This window comes from Gadus chalcogrammus, chromosome 11 (assembly GCF_026213295.1).
Source record: "Gadus chalcogrammus isolate NIFS_2021 chromosome 11, NIFS_Gcha_1.0, whole genome shotgun sequence".
Classification (NCBI taxonomy): domain Eukaryota; kingdom Metazoa; phylum Chordata; class Actinopteri; order Gadiformes; family Gadidae; genus Gadus; species Gadus chalcogrammus.
In genome coordinates, this window is record NC_079422.1 from 25834226 (window position 1) to 25840704 (window position 6479).

Sequence of the window (6479 nt, forward strand, 5' to 3'; positions counted from 1 at the left end):
TGCCTTTTATAATTGGTCGTTATGTTTTAATTTTTTCATTCTCATTCTTATTTGATGAGGCCTTTATATGTTAAAGAGTGAAACAAATACAATTAATTCCATATTGGAATTATCTTCGGGGAAACTGAACTTGTTGGCTCTTTATAATCCTATTCTATGAGCTTAATTTTACATTGACCATCTAGTCTTGCTCAAATACACCATATAGTGTCTCAATTATCAACTATCTCATCATTTATTTCAAATCCTGAAATGTCTTGCATGAATACAACATATAAAATGAATATTGTTGGAATCAGGATGTGTGTTTTTTATGTGTACATAATGTTGATGACTGCTCAGGTGTGAAAAATCATTCAGTTTGTTCATCTTTAGAGACACATAGTTGAAATAGCTAAATAGATATATCATGGTACAGATTATATCATTTACACAAATGTATCGATTGACTTATGCCGCATTCTTTTTATAGTTTAAGTGTTCATGACACAAATTAAATGAAATAATAGCATAGAAATAATTTGAAGCAAATTGAATACAAACGTTTATTAAAACAGTGATATTCTCCCATGTGCTCATGTATATCTGTGATGTCAGTTTCCACCCTATTTATTGAATAAGAATGTAAGGTATTTGAATGTGCAGCATACAACATTAGGTAGCTTAATGATAAATCCTTATTGTTATCAGTCTGCCAAAAATGTGGCCGACATCCAGGAAAATGTGGTCAACTAAAGGCAAGTTACTTTATTTTCACTGGCCTGTGTACACCACTCTAGCAATTCTGCTAGGCCTACAAATAGACTACTCCAAACAACTATCTATAACCCCTCCAAGGACAAACACATTTTTACATTTGCAAAGTTTGCTGAGTTATGAAATTATTTGTCTACCACTCCCAAAGGAAGACATGTTGTGACAGACCTAATCCTGCTGTTTAAATTGACTCAGGGTGGCGCATTATTCTTCCTAAATAAACTTGAAATACGTCATGGTCAATTTAGTTTTGATGGGAGCAGTTCTGTTTAAAACCGGTCCTATAATGAAATGCAATAGAGGATTGCATTATGATATGAAGAGAAGATTAGGTATCATAAATAATAGGCCTATTAGAGGAAAGATTATTAGTCTTGCCATATCGACTATGCCGCTTTATTTGGTATTCCCAGTGTATCTGTGGATAGTGTGGGGGATAAAATCCCACAGTTGAACAAACTAAGAGAGGTTGAGAAAGCCGAGGTTTGAAAGATAAAGAGCTATTATCACTTTCTGTTTGGTTTGACGAAGAACTCCTGATCACGAATCATGCAGCGGTTTATATTCGCAAACTGTGTGGTTTCCCCCTCATGCACTGACCAATCAAGACATTCTATGCATTGGGCCTCGAAATTCGACACCTCTCGTGTTCCCCCACCCAAGTTCCCCATTAACTAAACATGCACGTGGCGGACTCAGGGGGGGGGCAGGGGGGGCGCGCTGAAGTGCCCTTCAAGAGTGTCGAAAACGAGAGGAACCAGGTTTATTAGGCGTCAACGGGTACCTCCATAACTCCAGCCATCGCTATGGTGACGGGGGACGCTCCACAGTCTCCCCGTGCAAGACCCTCTCTCCCCTTCTGCCTTCCCCTCTCTCTCTCCCCCCCCCTCTCTCTCTCTCTCTCTCTCTCTCCTCTCCAATCTCCATGTCTCTCTCTCTCTCGTTCTATCTCTCTCTCTCTCCCTCTCTGTGTCCCTCTCTGTGTCCCTCTCTCTCTCCCTCCCTCTCCCTCTCTCTCTACCTCTCTCTCTTATCTCCATATCTCTCTCCCTCACTCTCACTCTGTATTATCTGTCTCTCTTTATCTTGTAATCACGCCCCCTCTCTCGCCTCTCTCTCCCTCTGTAAATCTCCCCCCCCCTCTCTCCCTCTCTCTGTACATCTCCCTCTCTCTCCCTCTCTCTCTCCCCCTGTACATCTCTCTCCCTCTCGATTTACTCATGTTGGTGTTGGCAGCGTGTGTTCTGTGTTTCTCAGCATGAATCTGCTGCAACATTTGAGAGGCTGATAATGGAAAAATCAGCCCTGATTACTAGTGTGTAGACTTGTGTAACTTCTGGTGTGTGTGTGTGTGTGTGTGTGTGTGTGTGTGTGTGTGTGTGTGTGTGTGTGTGTGTGTGTGTGTGCACATGTGTGTGGGTGTGTGTTTGTGTGTGTGCGTGTCTCTGTTTGGTGACGTTAAATAACTACTATTTAAATCCAAGCATCGTTTCTGATTATATTGTAACAGCGATCATTCTTTCATATGTTTAAAAGTTTGTGTGTCCTTGTGTCTCTGTATCGGTGACGTGTGTGTGTGTGTCTGTGTGTGTGTGTGTGTGTGTGTGTGTCTGTATGTGTGTGTGTGTGTGTGTGTGTGTGGATGTGTAGGTGTCCATCCGGTAAATTGCTTTACATTCTGGTCCTCTCCACCCCACCAACGGAGGAAATATGTTTTAGTGTTGTTACAAATCTAACCACTAGAGGGTGCCGATGAAAAACATACACCACTGTGTGATAACAAACACCACTGTCTGAATAACACACACCACTGTGTGAATACAACACACAGACTCTTTTAAATACATTCTCCTATTGGCAGGAAGACGTGTCAGTAACTCAGTGAAGCTTGTCAGTGGGGCTGCCTGTTGGATGCAAACACACACGCCCACGCCCACGCCCACACCCACACCCACGCCCACACCCACACCCACACACACACACACCCACACACACACCCACACACGCACAAAATCTTGTGCCAATATGAACAGATCCGTGTGCCCTCTGGTTCGTCCTCCATCTCAGTTCAGGCAGGTTGCAGATTGCAGATTGCAGGGTCCCCCCCCCCCACTGTCTCAGTGCATCACACTCAGCAGGGAGCCCTGGGACACAGCAAGGGAGCACACAGGCCTGCACCGGGATAACCACACACACACACACACACACACACACACACACACACAAACAAACACACACACAAACAAACACACACACAAACACACACACACACACGCCCTCTGACTCCTGGCTCCCCGGGGGGGTCCGATGCTGAGTGTGGGGGGGGCCCCGGGGGCCGGCAGCTGTTGAGAATGATTAACATGACGAGGCCCTTGGGGGCCACTCTGCTCCCCACAGCACCTCTACATGACGACGGGGCCACACTCCACCAGGTGGTCTCAGCATCCCACGGACCCCACGCCCCAGCTGGGGGGGGGGGGCTAAAACATGTGACTCGCTCGCTAGCTTTAGCAACAGGTTGGGAGAGAGAGAGAGAGAGAGAGAGAGAGAGAGGGGAAGGCAGAAGGGGAGAGAGGGTCTTGCAAGGGGAGACTGCAGAGCGTCCCCCGTCACCATAGCGATTGCTGGAGTTATGAAGGTACCCACTGACGCCCTAATAAACCTGGTCTGAGGGCCCTTAAGGGCAGTTAGAACCACACACAGACACACACCGGAGCAGAGGCTCCGGTGTGTGTCTGTGTGTGGTTCTAACGCACACAGACACACACCGTATACCTAACTACCCTAACAATAGGTATTATTGGAGAGATTTGCTGAAGTTAAAAGGAAGTATTATCTTGCCGATATGTTTGAAACAATTGTTTAAAAAAACAGTAAACTAATGGCCCTGCTCCAAGGGAATTCCATGTGTCGTTTTTGACTCCTCATGTTAGCATGGTAGCTCTTTATCTCATGTTAAAGGTCCCATGGCGTGCTACTGTATGGATTATTTTACATAGGTGTTAGTGAGCCCCTAATACAGTACTTGAAGACGTTCAAGAAATTCAGCCTTGGTGCAGAATTACAGCCACTACAAGCCAGTCCCACAATTAGCTTTCCACAAACGTGCCGTTTTTTAGAGGCGGGTCAAGGTGGAGGTTGGGGGTGTGGCCCTGAGCAGCTTACGGCCTCTGTACCATGTGCTCGTGTTTACAGTGGATGTATCGCAATGGCGAGGTGTACACAGCTTTTGGCCTTGTTCTTATACATAGATATCTATATCATATAATAAATATTATGTATCTGTGTCGGCCAAAACGACTACGTCTGGTTATCCAACGTCTCTGGTTAGGGATTACTGGGGGACCATAGGCAGGATAGGGGAACTCATATTAAAGTGAGAAAACCTCATAAAGTGACATTTTCATGCCAACAAACCTTTAAGATAAGAGAGCTGGCCCTAGGGTGACCACTGAAACTATTGTTTCTCTTTAGTCAAGGACTTCATTATATTTCTCAATTCACTTATATGTTAAGGTTAAATAACTATTGTCACAATTCAAGTTAAACGTTGCAGGCCGTACTAATGTATTTTCCGTATGGATAAAGGAGCCATTATCTGGCCCGGAGGAAAGGTCAACAAAGGTCAACAAAGGCCTGCATCCTGAGGGAGTCTCTCCTTTACCAAGAGACAGTCGTTGTAGTGGCTTTTTGCCAAAATCAAAAGGCCACTATAGGAGCGGGGTAGACGACACGCAATCCAAAGAACAAAGTAGGCATTCCGATCCGAAGTTCAATCAAGAATGCTTTATTAAATAAAGCTTCAAACAAAATGATTCCTATACTTATTTGCCAACATTTGCAAATATTTGCGATTGTTTGCGGTCAAAAAACTGTCCCGCTTCCCCGTCTTACTCTTGTTTGTGTTACAGTCCCGCAGGTGAATTAAATCCCTTTAATTAGCTGAATGACTGCAATAATAGAACTGACCTACTGGGGGAGCCAGACAGAATGCAAACTCAAATTAACCATAGATATATAAATTATTATTGTTTCCATTTCATTATTGCCATACTTCCATTATGGCTCCAACATACCGGCCCCTAATTGTTGACGCGGTAGCAAGACAATTAATCAATTAAATAAGGAGCCAAAGTAAACAATTTCATAAATAGACAAACACAGCATACACTTCATAGCCCATCAGAGTCCATAGATCATAATTTCTCGTAATCCATAGTTCATTTTAATCCAATCCTTGGGAAGAAAAAAGTAATCCATGGAATAAAAAAGTAATCCTTTGGGGAAAAGTAATCCTTGGAAATCCATGCATGAATTCATGGGCAATGAGGGGTTCAAAAGTCAATGAAATGTGTGCGTGCAAGCCGTGCATGTATGGGAAATGAGAAACTCAAGGTTCAGGGGATATGTGTGCAGGTGTGTGTTCCTGTTCACAATCACGACTCCATTACACTCAATCATCTGCCTCCAAGAGCAGGCAGAGCTTGTCAATGGGTCGCTGCAGGATGCCAGTCTTGGTTTTCACCGAGACACTCCGAACGAGCCCTCCCGGCCCAGGCAGTGCCTTCACCACACGGCCCATGAGACAAGAGCTCCTTGGTGCTGTGTCGTCGACTATGATGACCAGATCATCAGGGTGAAGGTTCCGCTTAGGATTGTGCCATTTGCTTCGCTGCTGCATGATAGGGAGATACTCAATCAACATGCTGGTTGGATTAGTGTCCACAATAAAGATGTTTGCAGAGACCTCCTTTTTGACCTAGGGATCATCTAGAGGGATTTGTCCTAGTCTCTCTGGGATTTCAGGCCAGTCCGTTTCCTCCTTCTCTAGAAACTGAGGACCCTTCAGCCATCTTACCGACTTCAAGAATGGCTCTATGTTTAACCCATGTGAAGCGTCGTCGGCTGGGTTGTCCTTAGAGTTAACATATCTCCATTGTTTGTCTTGAGATAGTTCACAGATCAATGAAACTCTGTTGGCAACAAAGGTATGGCATCTTCTTTTTTTGTTGTGGATATATCCCAATACCGATGTGCTATCCGTCCAGAAAACAGAGTCCTTGAGTTCCTGAGGTAGCTCCCTCTTCAGCATCCGATCCACTTTCACGGCAAGTGCTGCTGCAGTAAGCTCCAGCCTGGGTATCGTGATCTGTTTGAGAGGAGTCACTCTTGATTTTCCCAGAACAAATGCAACGCCGACCCTTCCTGCTGTGTTGGTGAGCCTGAGATAACTGACAGTGCCGTAACCTATTTCACTTGCATCACTGAAGTGATGGAGCTCTGCAGTCCTTATAGGGCCAAAATCCTCAGGTTTCATGCACCTATCCACTGTAAACCTGCTGAGCTGCTCCAGTCCTGTGATCCATCTCTGCCATTGGTTGGAAAAGTCTTCTGGGATAATTTGGTCCCATCTTGACTTTACTTTGCAGAGTCCTTGGAGTATTTGTTTTGCTTTCAGGGTGAATGGAGAAAGGAACCCTAATGGATCATAGATTGAGCTAACCATAGAAAGGATGCCTCTTCTGGTAGGGGCTCTATCCTTGATGGCGAAAGAGTCACTTTCGGTGTTCCATTCGATCCCAAGTGCCCTTTCGATAGGCAATTTCTCCTTGTCTAAATCTAGTTCCTTAAATTGCTTGGCTCTGTGATGTTCTGGAATACTCGCCAGCACTTCACGGCTATTACTGACCCATTTGGTAAATGAGAAGCCCCCTTGGGCACAT